Source organism: Miniopterus natalensis, chromosome 10, assembly GCF_054644295.1.
Source record: "Miniopterus natalensis isolate mMinNat1 chromosome 10, mMinNat1.hap1, whole genome shotgun sequence".
Taxonomy (NCBI): Eukaryota; Metazoa; Chordata; class Mammalia; order Chiroptera; family Miniopteridae; genus Miniopterus; species Miniopterus natalensis.
This window is the reverse complement of record NC_142090.1, coordinates 26,845,625-26,863,840: the sequence shown is the minus strand read 5'-3', so window position 1 is coordinate 26,863,840 and position 18,216 is coordinate 26,845,625. Positions and strand designations below refer to the sequence as shown.

Genomic DNA, 18,216 nt, shown 5'->3' with positions numbered 1-18,216 from the left:
CTACATTAAAAAATGAATTCAGCGAGGTAGCAGGATATAAAATTAGCACCCAGAAATGGATGGCACTATTATACACCAATAATGAACTCTCAGAAAGAGAAACTAAAAAAAAAACCCCATTTACCATTACAACTAAAAAAATAAGATAACCTAGGATTAAACTTAACCAAGGATATAAAAGACCTTTACTGGTAAAACTACGGGATACTGAAAAAAGAAATAGAGGAATATATAAACAAATGGAAAAATATACCATGTTTACAGATTGGAAGAATTAACATCATTAAAATGTCCATACTACCCAAAGCAATCTATAAATTCAATGCAATCCCTATTAAAATACCAACAACTTATTTCACAGATCTAGAACAAACACTTCGAAAATTTATATGGAACCAAAAAACACTCCAAATAGCCAGGGTAATCTTGAGAAAGAAGATCAAAGTTGGAGGGATCACAATACCAGGTATCAAGTTACAGTACAAAGCCACTGTAATCAAAACAACCTTGTACTGGCACAAGGGCAGACAGAGAGATCAGTGGAACAGAACAGAGAACCCAGAAATTGACCCCTGCCATTATGGTAAATTAATATTTGACAAAGGAGGCAAGAGCATACAATGGAGTAAATACAGCCTTTTCAATAAATGGTGTTGGGAAAATTGGACAGCTACATGCAAAAAAATGAAACTAGACCACCAACTTACACCATGCACAAAAGTAAATTCAAAATGGATTAAAGATTTGAATGTGAGACATGAAACCATAAAAATTCTAGAGGAAGACATAGGCAATAAAATCTCAGACATCTCTCATAGCAATATGTTTGCTGATACATCTCCCAGGGCAAGAGAAACTAAGGAGAAGATAAACAAATGGGACTGCATCAAAATAAAAAGCTTCTGCACAGCAAAAGAAACCATCAACAAAACCATCAACAAAAAAGGGAGCCCATTGTATGGGAGAACATATTTGCCAATGACACATGGGATAAAGGGTTAATATCCAAAATATATAAGGAACTCATACAACTTAACAAAAGGAAGATAAACACCTAATTAAAAAATGGGCAAAAGACCTAAATAGACACTTCTCCAAAGAGGACATACAAATGGCTGAGACGAGTGAAAAAGTGCTCAACGTCCCTAATCATCAGAGATGCAAATTAAAACCACAATGAGGTATCACTTCACCCCTGTCAGAATGGCTACCATCAACAAATCAACGGACTACAAGTACTGGCGAGGCTGTGGAGAAAAGGGCACCCTAGTACACTGCTGGTGAGAATGCAGACTGGTGCAGCCACTATGGCAAGCAGTATGGAGTTTTGTCAAAAGTTGAAAAGTGGACCTGCCATTTGACCCAGTGATCCCACTTCTAGGAATATATCCTAAGGAACCTGAAACACAAATCACAAAGAACTTATGCTCCCCTATTTTCATAGGAGTGCAATTTACAATAGCTAAGATCTGGAAACAGCCCAAGTGCCCATCAGTAGGTGAGTGGATAAAAAAGTTGTGGCACATTTACACCATGGAATACTGTGCAGCTGTGAAGAGGAAGGATCTTTTATCCTCTGGGACAGCATGTATGGAACTAGAAAGTATTATACTAAGTGAAATAAGCCGGTCAGAGAAAGACAAATACCTCATGATCTCACTCATATGTGGAATATAATAAACAAAATGAACTGATGAACAACGTGGATTCCGAGACATAGAAGCTTGTAACAGACTGAGGGGATCTTAGAGCTAAGGCGGGGAGGGTTGTGTGGGTAGGAAGAGATTAATCAAAGAATATGTTCATAAGCAAAACCCATGGACACAGACATTGGTATGGGGAAACCCTGGAGGTGCGATGGATTTGGGGTCGAGGGAATCAGTGAGGATAAGAAGGGGACATCTGTCATATTCTCAACAATAAAGATAAAGAAACTTAAAATAGAAAAGTAGAAAGCAAGAATAAAAAAACAAACACAAAAAACCGCCCAATCATTCCATCCTAACCATGCTTGGGGCAATGTCTGGGGAGAAGGTCTGAGTACAGTGTTGTGTGACCACTCATACTCGCAGCTTGGAGGAGGCTCCTGAGTGGGGCTTACCTTCAGGGAGTTGAGCCAAGGGGAAGAGGGGAGGCCCCCAATTGTTGTAGATGCAGGCATGTGGAAAAGGCACTATTTCTTGGCAAAGGAGATCTTCATGGAATTTTTTTGGGTGATCTTGAAGCCCTGTGGGGCTCCGGGGGAGCCTCTGCATGCACCTTAATGTCAGACTCCACAAAGACAATATCATGCTGCCTTGGGACTAGGCGGACCTCCTTGAAGCCAGGGAACTGATTTAAAAGCATGGACAGCATGAACTTGTTTTCTCTGGTAGGTTGTGAGGAACAAGATGTGATTCGGTGGGTTTTCTGAAAGACACTGGGTAATTTGGCATCTGGTCCGGTATAAGCTTTTGTGGGGGTATGGCCCTCTGTTGGATCTGGCCGGGTGTGAGGGCTGGAGGTTAGATCATGCCAGGTGGCAGCATGTAGCGAGGCTGACACCCTACATGTGGTGCAGGATGCGCGGGGTTCCTGAGGCATGCCCAGGACAGGCCCCAGGGCCTCCCCTACTGCAGGACCAACTGCCCTGCCGCTACACTGCCTTCATGTTAGCTGAGGTCTCCTGGCTCTTGGGCTTCCTCTTCTGCTTATGGTCTCACTCCACAAAGGTGCCCTTCATCTTGGAAATGATATCCGAGTTGGTCTTGGTGTACTGGATGCACATGTGCTTGTTGTAGAAGGGGAAACACTGCATGGAGCTCAGGGCATTGGTGGTACTGTGGCCTTGAGGATGACAAAAGCCTAGTCCTCATCTTCAGGCTCCATGACACCAGGATATCCAGGATCTGGCAAACTGGGAGAAGACAGCATACAGGGACTTCTTAATTTTCTCATTGAGTTTGTTGATATTGATAGTGTGGTTGGGGCAGGTCTCAGGAACTGCTTTGGGGAGACCTCAGCAGGTAGGGCCAGGACAGAAGCCCAAGAGCCAGGACAGAACCACAGTTCTGGCAAGTGGCTCCTGATAGGTTTGAGCCAAATGATGTTTTATTTTATTTTTATAATATTTTACTGAAATAAAGTTCACATATAGTAAAATCTACCTTTTCAAAGTGTACAATTTAGTGGTTTTTAGACCTGTGCAACTATTATTATTATCTAATTTTAGAGCTTTTGTATCACCCCCAAAAGAAACTCCTACCCATTAGCAGTCATTTCCTATTTCCCCTTCTCCTCATCCTTTGAAAACCACCAATCTACTTTTCATCTCCATGGATTTTCTTATTCTGGAATCTTCATAAATTTGGAATCATACAACATATGGCCTTTTGTGACTGGCTTCCTTAGTTTTGCACAATGTCTTCAAGGTCCATCCATGTTAGGGCATGTATCAGTGCTCCATTACTCTGTTGTTGAATGTAATTCTATTGTATGGATATGCCACATTTTATTACCCATTAATCATTTGTGGGGATTTGGGTTGTTTCTACTTTCTGGACTTATGAATAGTACTACCATGAACATTTGTATACAAGTTTTTGTGAGGATGTATTTTTTCAATTCTCATGGGAATCTTGTGGTAACTGTATTTAACATTTTGAAAAAATGCCAAACTGTTTTCCAGATTGTGGCACAATCACTAAGACCTGTCAAAGAAAACCAGAGCTTGACAGTAGTTAGAGCAGTAAAAAAAAATATTATTCAATACTATTGTAATAGAGAGAAAGAGACCTCAGTATAGAACTGGGCTGAATTCCAGTACAACAAGGAAAAGGGGGGATTTATAGCCAAGGAGCAGGGTGGGAGTAGGAGGGTATCAGTAGATGGAAAATTACTAAGAGGGTAGGGCAATTTTTTGCTAAACTGACCTAACAGGATTCTTGCTGAAGGCAAGCTAGGGTGATCAGCTATCACTTAGTCAAGTATTGAGAGTGACCAAATATTTAGGGTGGGGGATACTGGCTAAACCTACATAATAAGATTCTTGCTAGAACTGGGCAATGGAAAGGCAGACAGGCAAGTCTAAAAGTCAAGACCCAGTTGTGGAAAGGGTATTCAGAGGATCTTGATTAAAGTCTGGTTAAAGACAGAGACTTTGTCAGACCCATAACAGATAACTCAGGAATTACCTTTCTAGTCTTTTTCCTCAACTGTATTAGCAAGAAGTTTCCAATAAATTATTTTAAATTTCCTAAATTCTACACATTGATAATTCATTCATCATCCAACAGATATTTATTGACATGGTGTTGACTGATCTGGGATACAGCTTATGTACTATTTTCTTGAAGCTAGTAAAGCTGCTTTATTTTCAATTTCATGATTACAAATTAGTATTTTTGTTTTGTTTGTTTTTAGATCTGTATAGAAACATTTAGCAAAGCTGATAGTTTCGGCCTCTTTGGTATATTCTAATGTATGTTGTAAAGAGTGAAAGACAACATCATATATTATTGTAGGGTTCATTATTTAAGACACTGGTCTGATTTAAGTAAATTACTATTCCTGCCATAAATGTACATTTTAAGCATAATGAATATTTAATTTCTTTCTTTTCCTTTTTCACTATTCTTTTGTTTTATAAAAATAATTTTCTTTCTATGCTTCAGGGTGGTGTTGGCTCTGATCCAGTACTAAATTGTTATATTACTATTACTACTTTATCCGACTTACTGAAACATTCTTAGAGTAGATTGTTTATAAATTAACCAGCAGCTTCTAAGAATGATTTTAATTTTCCCACAAACTGTTTAATCCTATGTTTTTTCTACTTTACTACCACCCATCTGCAGTATGTCATGTATTTTTAACTAATGCAAATTCAAATTTATTTTGAGAATTTAGCAATACTCCTGAAAATAATTGGCTGTCTTAGGGAGCTGGGAATCCAGACTTGTTACTCAATTAGAAAAATGAAGGCCTCCTCTCAGTGACTAAAGGAGAGCTTCACCAAGGTTAGCTGCAGTCTCTTCTGTGCAGTTAGTAACTAATGTGTGCCAGCTCTCATTATAATGATTATAATTGCTTGGGTTATATTAACATTCATGGCACATGCCTTTCACCTTATGTGGTGCTCATTCTCTGTTTCCTTGACTAATTTACCATTTTGCCTTTCATTTTGGTGTGGGGAACTCTGATTTTAGGGGATATAAAGCAGAGAGCAGCTGGGGGAAGAACAAATACTCAGAACCCAGTGCCAGGATTAGCAAACATACTGATGCAGATTCTGAGAAGGGATCTTTTGAGACAGTTAAAAGGAAACACCAAGTGGAACTGCAGCTGGCTGTGTCCTGGCACGTGATGCTAGTCAAGGAGGTACTTGGCTTAACTCTGCTGCATTTCATTTTCAGGTTGCCAGCTGCTTCAAGCTAGCTGCTTAGGCACAGCTAAAGTAAAGGCAAGAAAATTACCACTATGTATTTTATGTTTGAAAATCTGCCATTAACTTCTAAAGCTTAGAATGTTGACAGTAGCATTTGGATGAACGCTTAAAACTTAAGAGATCCAAAAGGAAAATAATTTATCCATTCTGCCTTTGCGGAATTATTTTTCAAAGGTTGTGCCTTCCCTTTTGGATAATTTTTAGAATAAAGGGGAAATTTTTTTTATTTTCACTCTTACAGTGTGATTAGATATAACTGAATTTTAATAAGTACATTTCCAAAATGAATGGGCATGTATTTTAAATTTCATGGATTTAGAATTTGCAGGAAGAGGAAGGTAGATACTGAAATTTAAATGCCATTCTACAGTGGACCTTCTGAATAGGAGCTTAATATGTAATTCAACCCTTCTCTTCTGCTACAAACTTCCCCATTTCACCTTCCAAACTTTATGTCTAACAATAGACAACATTACTCCTTTTTGTATTCTTTTGAGATTATAATTACTAGAAGACTCTCTAAACTTGTTCCTTTATGGATTCTTCAGTGAGAAACACAGGTACTTAAAGGCATTAGAGTTGACATGAACCCTCCTGGTACATGTTGGAAGTATAGTTTGGTTCATGGGTTTACAGTGTGCGCCTCCTGATCTGTCCCAGGTCCTACTGTAGCTTTTAGGCTCTTCCCCTCCAGGCAGTGCTTCTCATGCTTCCTTGTTAGAAGTCCTTGAGACAGATACATCATAGGATGCTGAAACAGGATCCCCTTGAAGTCCTTTTAAATTAGGTTAACTTTGCATCCTGCCTTGCCATGTATTTATGATGATTTTAATATAAAATATTTAATTATTATTTAATGAAGTAAAATTGATGCTCTAGAAAGGTATTGTAACTGAAAATGCAGGTTCGCTTGCTTGCTGCAATGAAAACCAAACTCATGAGACTGATGCTGGTACAAAAGGAAAGAGGTTTGTTCAGGTGCCATGACCTGGGAGAGTGGTGGACTCTGGTCTCAAAGACCATCTCCCCTTCCTGCTCAAGCCCACAGTTCTTAGAGGCATAGGGAGGGGAGGACTTCTTTCTATTCAATTATCTTGCTACCTTTTGGTGCACTAGGGCCCTGTCCAATAGCTTTCTAACTTTTGGCCTTGTCTATTCATATTTCTAGCTTTCCCGGTACTCCGTGTAAGAACCTCCCCCTGTGCCATCTTGGCCAATGTGGGAGACTCCCCAGAACTTCCTGACTGTCTACAGTAACAGCATGGCATGTTTAAATTAGGGCTTCCTGATGTTATTTGCACCCCAGTTTGGAGAATCCTGGACATAGTGTGACTTTGGGGAAAATTTTTTTTTACCTAATAGTCTTTTATTTGAAGGGCACCTGGTAGATAGCACGTATGTTCAGAGCATATGGTGGTAGAATTTGGGTAATTGCTAGCTTATATCAGGTGTCTATTCTTAGTGTTGTGAAAAGAGGTCATACTAAAAGTCTAGCAGTCTGAATTTCTAGACCTGGCTCACTATTGTGACATTGGACAAATTATGTAACATTTTCAGGCCCATTTTCTCATCCATAAAATGAGGGGGTGAACTATTCCAAAGTGTGTTTTGTGAATTATTATTTGCTAAAGATATTCTAAGGGTAGTTGCCAGGGGCAGGGAGGAGGGGAAAATAGTGAGTTGTGGTTTAATGGGTATAGAGTTTCAGTTTTGCAAGATGCAGAGCTCTGGAGATTGGTTGCACAACAGTATGAAAATACTTAAGACTACCAAACTGTACACTTAAAAATAGTTAAGATGATAAATTTTTATGTGTATTTTACCACAGTTGAAAAAAAGATATTTTAAGGGCTCCACCCTTAAACAAACATAAATTGTTTATTATGCTCCCCTTCTGTAGACAGTACATTCAGCATGTAGAAGCTATCTGAAACATCCTGCACTAAAAAAAACTTGCTTAACTTTAACCCAGTATTTCGCAAATTACCCCTCCCCCAATTAAACTAACAGCTCTTAGTATTCCATAGAACTTAAATTTGGAGGAGTCCCATTTGGGAAGCATTGATCTGAGGTCTTTTCCAGCTCAAATACATTGTCATTCATCAAAGACACCATGTTAATATGCACTATGCCAATTAATACATAGATAGCTCAGTGGACAAAGATTAATTCTAAGCTTTTCAACCTTTCCCACATCATCACATGCATAGAAAGTAATGCTATTTGAATGGCATGGTAGGGTAAACAAAAAAGGTGGCTCAGGGCTGGGAACTGAGCACACCAGTTGGGTAAAGATCTGCTAATCAGATCTGGTAAAAAGTTATTATTGAACAAACTTTGTGAAATGTCTTGTTCTTCAGATGTAATGTTCAGCCTGTTAAAGAGGCACTAGAGGCAGAGCATACTAAACTCTGTTCCATTTGCTTTTTCTTGGCAGCAGTTTTCCACTTCAGGTAAATCATAACTCTCTTGACCATCTATATGGCTATGGTTATTACTGGTCTTTATGATACTGTTGTAATTAGCTAGTTAGTAATAATAGAAAAGGAGCAAAAGAAAGGCCAGACATTATAGGCATATCACTTGGGCAGCTTCCCCAGGAAGCTGCTGGATGACATAGGGATGATGCCTGCCAGCCAAATTTGGGAGCAGAGATAATTGGCCAGAGGGGGCAGGGCCAATGCAAGCCCACGAAGATTTGGGAATACATAATCTCCTAGAAAATAAGGAATTCTTTCTCTTTTGACTCTCTGGTGCTTTTGGTTTTGCTTCTGTCCATGTTCCATCCATAGCCATGTGGCCCTGTGGACTGCACATGCAATGGACTGATGGACTGCAGTGAAGAACATAAACTAAGCTAGCCTGATGCTGGACTGGACCTGTGTTTCAACATGGAGCGGGAAATCTGGACACTGGCTCTGATCCTAGCTCTGCTGATAGCAAAATGGGACCAAAGGGAATGGGATCTTGGTAACTTAGAGGTGTAACTGCACAGAAATGAAGCTTTCTATAATACCTCATCCTTCCATGGGGGCCTCCAGGAATTCTTATTCCAGCGGCACCCCAAGAACCCCACTTTCACCGGTAACATTTAGACCTAACAGAAACTCTCCCTTGGTGGAGAGTGAGGGATGAGAGTTTTCCAGCAGGATGATACTCTTCCACAGTTTATTTAATACACTTAAGTGATTAATTCAACAGCTTCTTATTTTTAAAGTGAAAGTAGGCTTACTAATGTCATAGCAGAATAATTCTCATTTAATGGGACAGTTTTTTTTCCAACCTCACAGTGTGCTGCAAGAATTTTTAAAACATGCAATACCTAACTATTTCTTCAGGGGCACTGCCCTCTTTTCCCTTAGATTGTCAAATAAAAAAAAAATGACAACAGCCAACACAACCATAGCTGTTTGGCGTGAATGAATCAAAACTATACCATTTTTTTTGTCATATCAGCAAAAAACACGTGTTTTGGTGTGCTGCAGAATTATAGTAATTAGCCTATGTGTGCCATGAGATGAAAAGGGTTTAAAATCACTGTCCTTGAAGAATAATTTTCTGGGGCAGTGATATGGATTGGATGTGGGGGAGAAAAGCATATTTATATTAGTGCATTCTTAAAAGATATATGGTATAGATCAGTGAGCAAAAGCATTGCTTTCCACATGTAAGGCCTTTTATTGAAGTCATCCTCAGCCCTCTCCCTCCTCTCAGTTGGTGTCATTCTGTAATATTGTATCTTCTGAATGGCTTACTTTAAGATTCTAGATTGAAGGAAGAAACAAGAAAATACGTTAGATTTGAAAATGACCAATGTCATTGTTCAATTAGTGTTTCTATTCAGCTCACCTAGAAATGGAGAGTAGTCACAATCTACTTAGTAATAGATGCTTTGGTTTCAGAAATGCCAGGTCCTCTCAGATTATCTTTTGCACTTATTGGTAATTTTCTCTTAAAGCAACTCTTATTTTTGCATTTATTCACTCTTTATGGTTTTCTCTAAGAATCCTCTTGGAGAGAGTTCAAGATTTTTTCTTTTCTTTTTTTTAGAGAGAGGGGAGAAAGAAACATAGATGTGAGAGAAACATCGATCAGTTCCCTCCAGTATGCACCCTGACCAGGGATTGAACCCACAACCTGGCTGTGTGTCCTGACTAGGAATCAAACCTGCGAACTGGATGATACTTCAACCAACTGAGCCACACTGGGCAGTTTATGTTTAGTTTTAAAACTAAACATAAAACTTCATCCTTGTTTAGTGGCAGAGGTCCACTGAGAGATTTCCTTGACAACCTCTTTTGGGCTTTTGAGGCAGAAGTTACCAGCTTTTCATTGAGTGTGATTTTTCACTTCTTGGGGTCTGGCCAGCCAGAGCAAATTCCTTCCAGCAGAGCAATGCAGGTGGACAGGAACCAGAAATGGGAGAGAGAAGCAACCACTGCAACTGGCCCAGCTTCAGGTGTTGATGAAGGGAGTGAAGGGTGTTATCTTAAGTCCACAGGCCACAGAGGTGCTCAGACAGTAAGGTACATGGTAGGCCCTTCAAAAGGGAGTTTGCAGCAAAGAAAGGGGGAGCTAGTAACTCAAAACCTTAGGCTTACTGTAGAAGTCCAGGCAGGCTGTGCTGGAACCCATAGAGAGCATTGAGGCAGAGCTTTCATCTTTTTTATTTTATTTTTTAATTAACGTTGACATTCAATATTATATTAGTTTGAGGTGTACAGCGTTGTGGTTAGACAGCCGTATAATTTACAAGGCAATCCCACCTGACACCATGTTTATTTGAGCTTTAGTCTTTGAATTACAGGACTGGAAAGGGGTAGGCTATTAAGTAGGTTCCTAGAATGAGACTTTGGGAAAAAAGTGGGAGAAATCAACAGGCTGTTTAACCATCTCTGTAAGTGTACACACAGTCTAATGCTGTGTAGCATCTTAAATGAATGAGGTAGGTCTGAATGTTCTGAAATAGACAACTATGATATATTAAGTGAAAATACAAATTTGTAGTATATTATATAATACAGTTTTGAGGGGAAAATGTGCTACCTCAGTGGAAGGAACCTAGAACTCTATTCAGATGAGTGATACCAGCACCTTAGGCATACTTTATGGGGACAGATAAGTTATCATTTATTTTTATCTTTCTACCCCCCTGGGAATGTCCACATTATTGAATGATATGCCTAAATTGGCCAAATGTTGCTGGTACTCCTGAAGAGAGTCAGTGTATTTTGGAGGGCAGTGCGTGAATAGTTAAGGGCACAAACTCCGGATCTTGACTGCCTGGTTTAAGTCCTACTTCTGCCACTGACTACTGGTATGACTTTAAGTTACTTAACTTCTCTGTGCCTGTTTCCCCATCTGTAAAATGGGGAGAATAGTACTACTTACTTCATGTGGTAGTTATGAGGATTAAATGAGCTAATGTTTGTAAAATATGTAGAACAGTGTCTCTTCCATACAAAGCTCTATGCAAATGTTTGTTCAGCAAATAAACAACAAACGTGCTTTCTCAGCTTTCAGGAATTGATCAGGAGCTGCCCACAGACTTATCTTTCTATCTCATGTACATGTCTTTCTCTTAGGACAGTAAATTTTTAAAAAAGTATTGTTTCAAGAACTTACAGAAAAATATAGTTAATTTTAAGTATAGTTTGTTCATTCTTTCTAGCTTAATTCCAAGAAACTGAACATTTCAAAATTTTCCTTTGGTGAAGGTGAAGGTGAAGGTGATACCAGTGTGCTAATATGGTGAGAATAATTCTTAACCCTTTCTGAGGCTTTTTATGAAGAATGAAGATGAAAATAATTACTGTAAAACAAGTTGCAAAACCATTCAAATATATTCTATTCATGAAAAATTATACTAACTAGTATCCTTCATGTTGCTTAAATATATAAGCACCCATAGTTTAAAGGTTTATAATTTGTTTTGAATTTCTAATATGTCTATTGTGAACTTATCATGACAATTTTTACTTTATGGCAGAAGTCCTACCTACAGAAATAAAGAACTGAAAGTGAGCAGAGATGGATTGGAACAGAAGTTAGATAATGTAGGGGTACATGTTTCTTTGCTCCCAAATTTAGACATTTGGCCTAATCGGAAGACTAAGAAGTTGAACCTTTCTATGCAACACATTGTTGTCCCCTGCAGCCGCTCCCTTGGACATGGGAAGAAAAAGTAAGGGAAGGAAAAGTGCTTTTCTGTGCACTCCTCTGCTGTGTACTATCTCCTGCTTTCAGGCCTGTCTGATAGGGTGAGGCCTGAGCCAGTGTGAAAAGAGTTGGAGAAAGACACTCATCCTCTCATCTTTAGGGTTTTCTATAACAGTTGTTCCATAAATAGGAGGGGATTCCTATAATTAAATAATTTCTCCTCATCTACCTTAGAAATAATGAGAGAATTTCAGAAGGTCCCATTTAAAATATCGATTAGAAAACAAAGATACAGAAGAAAACAAAGATGCAGAAAATATCTTGATAAAAATGTGATGGAACTGAAAGTAGATTTTTCATTTCCAGATTATCAACTCAGGATTTAGCTAATTTAATGTGTGTGTGTGAATGTTCATATATACAAAACTCCTTTAGTATAAGTATTTAAAAAAAAACAAAAAACTTTATTGATTTCAGAGAGTGGAAAGGAGAGGGAGAGAGATAGAAACATCAATGATGAGAGAGTCATTGATCGGCTGCCTCCTGCACACCCCTGACTGAGGATCGATCCCGCAACTCGGGCATGTGTCCTGACTGGGAATCGAACCCTGATCTCCTGGATCCTAGGTTGACGCTCAGCCGCTGAGCCACTGCGGCCGGGCAGTGTAAGTATTTCTTACTGTGAATTTTGAGTGAGTTATAAATGTTGCCTCATTATTTTCTATAAAATCCTTAGAGAATGGTAGAAGTATAATATGTACATTTATGCCCTCTGGGTGGCTCAGTTGGTTGGAGCATCGTCTCATACACCAAAATGTCGCGGCTTTAATTCCGGTCAGGGCACATACCAGGGTTGCAGGTTCGATCCCCAGTCAGGACACATATGGGAGGCAAACAGTCAATGTTTCTCTCTTTCTCTCTTCCCCCTCTCTTCCTCTCTCTAAAATTAATAAATGTATCCTCAGGTGAGGATTAAAAAAACAGTAAAAAAAAAGTCGAGAATCCTTGGTTCAGAGACATTAACGTGCTGGATCAGAAGAGAGCAAATCTGACTCCTAGGTCTTTTCTAGGGCATAGTGTTCCATGTAGCTAGAAGGCATTGATGGGCAGGGAAGAACTCTAAGTTGCAGCTATGTTTAGGTAGTAGTTTTATACAACATTGTCACAGAATCTATAGCGTAGTTTACAGTTCTTTCATGTTGAGAAGGTGCAACTTGTATTTAAACAATTTAATGGTAGAGTAAAAAAATTAATGATTTCAAGAACTATAATCATTGTTTTTACAGCCTTGGTTTTAGGAGTATTGCTGATTAGATGTGTTAATTCAGCCATCTGGTGACACAAATGAATTGCTCTTAATGAGTTACAATATAATCATTGTGAGTCCAAGTTATCATGTTAGTTTAATTTTTTCTAATGGAGTTACTATGTGATTATCAACTTATTACTATGCAGTAATTTAAATTATTTATACAATGCCTCTTAAAGCCCAGGGTGAGGCATAGAAATTCTTATCCAACCGGAAAAAGAATGCCAGCTACAGTGGTAGCAAGATAGATAGATGCTCTGCATCAGGGTCATACTATTATGTATTAATAGTATTATATACTAATAGTATTACCATACTATTATAAAGGTTGAAAAAGAATGGAACAAAAAGAGAGGGTTGTATGGATGTTTTTATGGGTGATAAAGTTTGAATTAACATATGCAGGACATTTACGACAATGTCCACTCGGTTAATTGGCTGGGGTGAGTTCTCCATTAGTGTTTCACTTGCCTTATAATTAGCTGTAGTTCTGCAATTATGTCATGTTAGCAGCCCACTGTGACACTGAAGGATGGTAATAGTGCTTGGGTGGGTTGCATTGCTCAGTGCAGACTAAGGATATTTAATCAGTCTGGCTTTCTAAATGATTCTCCTTCTCTGGCTTGGGAACAGCGTTTTAGGTTCTTGAAAAAAATCTGTGTTATCCATTTACACAGCTATAAATGCTCTGAAACAAACAAGTCTGTACAATATTTTGTGATTGTAGCATTGCAAACTTTAAAAATCATTTACTGTTCATGTACCATCTTTCTAAAACTTGAATTCACATATATATAAACATATATAACTTCATATTTAGTTCTCCTAAAAATTTCTTAATAGAGTTTTGTTGTTGCTATTGTTGCTTAATCTGCCAGCTTATCCTTTAGTACCTCATTTTAAACTAAAATAAACTGAAATATTCTTTTGAAAAAATCCCTTAAATTCCTGCTTTAGACAAAGTCTTATTCAATGAAGTAAAAAAATAGCATTGGTTGTTTTTAAAACTGTATATACTTTTATTGATTACTAGAATAATTCATGTGTGTATAAAAAATTTAAGACTACAGAGAATAATGTAAAGATTATAAATTGAAAGTTCCATGTAATTCGACCCTCCAAAGATACTTTTATGGTTTTTTAGTTGATAGTAGCATAACTTTATTAGAAAGAATGACAGTAACATGCTTTGAAAATCTTTTCTCCCCCCCGATTAAAAAACAACACATGTAGTAGAAAATTTTTAGTTTATAGTGAAGCAAACAACAAAAATCATACATAACTCTTCCACTCAGAACGTTTGCTTTGTATCTTTCCACATTTCCTTCTCTGCTCAGAAACTATACATATTGTTTATGTGCCTACACAGATAGTGAATATATCATCTATGCATTTTTATAAGAGGTGTCAAACTATACATAGTTACATGATATGCTTTATAAATTAAAATGTGGTGCCTGGCCGGGCGTGGTTCAGCGGTTGAGCGTCGACCTAGGATCCAGGCGATCAGGGTTCGATTCCCGGTCAGGGCACATGCCCGGGTTGCGGGCTTGATCCCTAGTCGGGGGAGTGCAGGAGGCAGCTGATCAATGACTCTCTCATCATTTACTTTTCTGTCTGTTCCTCCCCTTCCCCCTCTCTGAAATCAATAAAGATATATTTAAAAAAAAGTGGCGATTATTTTTCAGTGTCACTATCATAATGATATGTAATAATTAACCATTTCTCTTGTTGCATATTTAGTGGTTATTTTTGTTTTTAAAGATAATATATTTTGCTGAATATTCTTGAAGATAAATATATGCAGAAATTCTTATTATTTGAACAGGATAAATTCATAGATATGTAGTGATTTTTGAAACGCAACAATAGTGTGCTCAGGTCATGTGTACAGACTTCTGGGATTGACAAGTAGATGAACAAGATCTCATCATATTTATAGAATGATTACAGCAAGTAAACTCGAAGTTTCCAAATTAAAGGCTTTTAATTTATATAGATAATCCTCTAGGTATAGGTGTTCAAACCCTGTGGTTGAATGTATAATCATTGCATTTGTGTCAGGGAAGCCTGTTGTGCATGTTTTAATACCATTCTTGTTTATGTCACTGAGTTTTATATCCATTGAATATTTGAAACTATATGTCACACAAAAATCCAAATCCAAAGTGGAAAACAGTCAAACTCAGGTTTTATGGGATACTCAGTAACAATTGTAGCTAGATTTTCTTGGAGAGAAAGGATAGAGAGAAAGGATATGATGATTTCTCAGGATACTTTAAATTTCTTTTTTGTTTTACAAACCTCACTCTGGAAGAAAAGAAGTTATATTACTTTGTTTCAAAATAAAAGAAATAATTATCATAAGGTGAAAAATTATCAAAGTACTACTCTTGCCAGTGGCAGTGGGGTTCTTGCGATGTGAAGAAAAGCATTTCCAAGATCCACAAGAGAGGATGATTTATTTGGGAAGCAAAATTAAAGGAGTTCCCCAGTCTCCCATTTCTGTTTCTCTGGCCATGGAAAATCACTACCAGAAATAGAATCAATGTCCAGAGATCCTGTGTCATATTAAAGTTTAGTTCCAGTCCAGCATCTAGCTAGTTTATAGTCCAGCTTGTGTTCTTGGCTGCAATCTGTTGGTTTACTGCTGTACCCATGCTCCCACTTGGAGCCTGCATTTGGAGGGGGAAGAGAGAGAGAGATTGAGATTGATTCTTTGTTCACCTGAAATTATGTATTCTCAAACTTGGGAGGAATCAGAAGCTTATTCAAAATGGCCAATCAACTTCTGAAACTTTCAGGGGCTTGCCTCTGGGTCCACCCACTGATAATGATCCCTTTCCCAGCTTAGACTGACAGGCCTCTAGCGTCAGGGATCTCCTCTGACCTCCTCTTGCACCATTTTTTTTTTTCTTTTTTTCTTCTTGCAGTGAAAAGACATGTATGATGAAAGATTGATTGCAGGAGAACTGGGAGAACACTGAAGCTATAGTAATGCATCAGAAAGTTAGAATTGAAAAGTAGGTACAAAAATATGGCTGTTAATGAGCTGTGCATAAATCCTTGAGAGTATCAATAGACATAACATAATAAAGGTAAAATGATCACATTGTGGAAAATTTGGAAATTTTTTCCAAGCCTGAAATTGGGCATGAGTTTTTTTATTATTATTATTTTTACCATCCTTTAACATGCTTTTGTTCATTTTTTTCTCCCCCCCCCTTTTTTTTTTAAAGTTTCTTTATCTTTATTGTTGAGAATATCACAGATGTCCCCGTTTTATCCCCATTGATCCCCTCCACCATGCATCCATCCCACCCCCAGGTTTTCCACAGATCAATGTCTGTGTCCATGGGTTATGCTTATAAACATGTAAGTTCTTTGATTAATCTTTCCCCACCCACATACCTCCCCCCACCTTCCGTCTGAGATCTCTCAGTCTGCTCTATGCTTCTGTGTCTCTGGATCTACTTTGTTCATCAGTACATTTTTATTATATTCCACATATGAGTGAGATCATGTGGTATTTGTCTTTCTCTGACTGGCTTGTTTCACTTAGCATAATACTTTCTTGTTTCCTACATGCTGTCCCAAAGGATAAAAGATCTTTCCTTTTCACAGCTGCATAGTATTCCATGGTGTAAATGTGCCACAACTTTTTTATCCACTCACCTACTGATGGGCACTTGGGCTGTTTCCAGATCTTAGCTATTGTAAATTGCACTTCTATGAACAAAGGGATGTGTGTGCATAAGCTCTTTGTGATTGGTGTTTCAGGTTCCTTAGAATATATTCCTAGAAGTGGGATCACTGGGTCAAATGGCAGGTCCACTTTTCAACTTTTGACAAAACTCCATACTGCTTGCCATAGTGGCTGCACCAGTCTGCATTCCCACCAGCAGTGTACTAGGGTGCCCTTTTCTCCACAGCCTCGCCAGTACTTGTAGTTCGTTGATTTGTTGATGGTAGCCATTCTGACAGGTGTGAAGTGATACCTCATTGTGGTTTTAATTTGCATCTCTGATGATTAGGGACGTTGAGCACTTTTTCACTCGTCTCAGCCATTTGTATGTCCTCTTTGGAGAAGTGTCTATTTAGGTCCTTTGCCCATTTTTAAATTAGGTGTTTATCTTCCTTTTGTTAAGTTGTATGAGTTCCTTATATATTTTGGATATTAACCCTTTATCCCATGTGTCATTGGCAAATATGTTCTCCCATACAATGGGCTCCCTTTTTTGTTGATGGTTTTGTTGATGGTTTCTTTTGCTGTGCAGAAGCTTTTTATTTTGATGCAGTCCCATTTGTTTATCTTCTCCTTAGTTTCTCTTGCCCTGGGAGATGTATCAGCAAACATATTGCTATGAGAGATGTCTGAGATTTTATTGCCTATGTCTTCCTCTAGAATTTTTATGGTTTCATGTCTCACATTCAAATCTTTAATCCATTTTGAATTTACTTTTGTGCATGGTGTAAGTTGGTGGTCTAGTTTCATTTTTTTGCATGTAGCTGTCCAATTTTCCCAACACCATTTATTGAAAAGGCTGTATTTACTCCATTGTATGCTCTTGCCTCCTTTGTCAAATATTAATTTACCATAATGGCAGGGGTCAATTTCTGGGTTCTCTGTTCTGTTCCACTGATCTCTGTGTCTGCTCTAGTACCGGTACCAGGCTGTTTTGATTATAGTGGCTTTGTACTGTAACTTGATACCTGGTATTGTGATCCCTCCAACTTTGATCTTCTTTCTCAAGATTACCCTGGCTATTTGGAGTGTTTTTTGGTTCCATATAAATTTTCGAAGTGTTTGTTCTAGATCTGTGAAATAAGTTGTTGGTATTTTAATAGGGATTGCATTGAATTTATAGATTGCTTTGGGTAGTATGGACATTTTAATGATGTTAATTCTTCCAATCCGTGAACATGGTATATTTTTCCATTTGTTCATATCTTCCTCTATTTCTTTCTTCAGTATCCCGTAGTTTTCCTAGTAAAGGTCTTTTATATCCTTGGTTAAGTTTATTCCTAGGTATCTTATTTTTTTAGTTGTAATGGTAAATGGGGTTTTTTTTTAGTTTCTCTTTCTGAGAGTTCATTATTGGTGTATAATAGTGCCATCCATTTCTGGGTGCTAATTTTGTATCCTGCTACCTTGCTGAATTCATTTTTTAATGTAGTAGTTTTTTGGTGGAGTCTTTAGATTCTCTCTGTACAATATCATGTCATCTGCAAATAATGACAGTTTTGTTTCCTCTTTTCCAATTTGGATGCCTTTTATGTTTCCTTCTTGTCTGATCTCTGGGGCCAGGTCTTCCAGTACACT

At 38.1% G+C, this 18,216-nt stretch overlaps 1 protein-coding gene and 1 pseudogene across 4 annotated transcripts in view; one reads left to right on the top strand and one right to left on the bottom strand.

Moving 5' to 3' along the window:
• The window catches only part of ST7 (suppression of tumorigenicity 7), a 334,384-nt gene that overhangs the window by 99,743 nt on the left and 216,425 nt on the right, over positions 1 to 18,216 (top strand). The window lies entirely within an intron of this gene.
• On the bottom strand, positions 2,174 to 3,501 carry LOC148092222 (U1 small nuclear ribonucleoprotein A pseudogene; annotated as a pseudogene).